The sequence below is a fragment of the Alligator sinensis genome, unplaced genomic scaffold, assembly GCF_000455745.1.
Source record: "Alligator sinensis unplaced genomic scaffold, ASM45574v1 scaffold280_1, whole genome shotgun sequence".
Lineage (NCBI taxonomy): Eukaryota > Metazoa > Chordata > Crocodylia > Alligatoridae > Alligator > Alligator sinensis.
The window spans coordinates 4,594,233-4,595,509 of NW_005841835.1; the positions used below are offsets into that span (position 1 = coordinate 4,594,233).

Sequence of the window (1,277 nt, forward strand, 5' to 3'; positions counted from 1 at the left end):
GCAGCCCCACGTGCCGCTGGCGGGGCCCGATCCCGTGTGCGCTGCCGGGGTCCCGACGCCCCGATCTCCGCGTTACAGCGCTGCGGCGTGTGACCCGGCTGTCTGGGCCTTGTTCACCGATCCTCTTTTCATGTGTTTTCTTAGAGGCGACCGATGTTACCGGCTGAGCGGTGCCTGCCCCCAGTGCTCCCGGCCTGAGTAACCAGCTGGACCACCAGGTTCCAGCTGCAGCTTTGCCCCTGTGCCGGCCCGGGGCGAAATCGCTCCGCTCTGTTCCCGCCCCTCAGACTTGTCCCTCTTTGACAATCGCGTTTTGTTCCAACTGCCTTAGGTCGGATCGACGTAAATTTTTAAAAAAATGTAGGACCTAGTCCGGCCAATCATCCCCGCTCCCCGGGGCCCAACTCCCCCTCGCCTGCAGGGGTCACGGGAAATGCAGGATCTGGCCACCTGGTTGCATCGCTCTTTCAACAGGCAGGCGAACAAGTCACTGGCAGACAGTGGCTTTAGTCAGCCTCTTTGGGTTTGATGGAGCTATTAGGGCGGGGGAGCTATTGGGTCCTTGCTTCCCGAAACCAGTGATGGGGGAGCTTGGTACCTCCGACTGAAGTCCATGAAAAGTTTCCCTATAATTTAAATGGTAGGTCAAGCAGGCCAAGAGTGAACGCGTTTCCCCTCCCCTTTGCTTCCATTCGGGAGCCCTCATCTATACTGGGATTGCACGACAATGTCGCTATGGCTACTAGAGTCCCTGCATTTTAATTCAGCTCTCAGGTGGCAGCACTAGCTGGGGGTTGCGGCTCACTGAGACATCCCCGCGTTGGCAGTAGAAATCACCGATGGATCTGCGCACGCTGCGATTTCGACACGGGCTACACGCGCTTTCCGGACCCGACCTTGGCGGCTTTTCAGCTGCATTGCAAAGCGGTCGAAAGAAACGACAAAGCCTCTCGCCTGTTCCCAGCGTGCTGCTTTTCGCTGATTTTAAAGGAACCCAAATCACCTTCCCCGCCCCGCCAGTACAGACAGTGATTGGAAAGCACGAGCTCACATAAGTCATAACGGACTAGATCTTTTATTGAAAACCCTTTTGTATAGAGCACGCCTAACGCCGGCTCTCAGCGAGAGGCAGAGTTTCCTGGATGTGCTTCAGCGGCTGGAAAAGCCTGGCACCTGGTGTCACTCCGGGGCTCCCGCGGCGCAGAGACACGCGGGTTGCCTGCCCCCGCTACGCAGGGAGGCGATGGACTGCAGCTCCCGCCCGGGCGCCGCGGCTG

The 1,277-nt window shown here is 58.6% G+C and overlaps 1 protein-coding gene across 1 annotated transcript in view; it reads right to left on the reverse strand.

Annotated features, from left to right (window-relative positions):
- PAX9 (paired box 9) overlaps positions 1-1,277 on the reverse strand; it is a 27,027-nt gene that overhangs the window by 24,783 nt on the left and 967 nt on the right. The gene's annotated exons all lie outside the window — the stretch shown is intronic.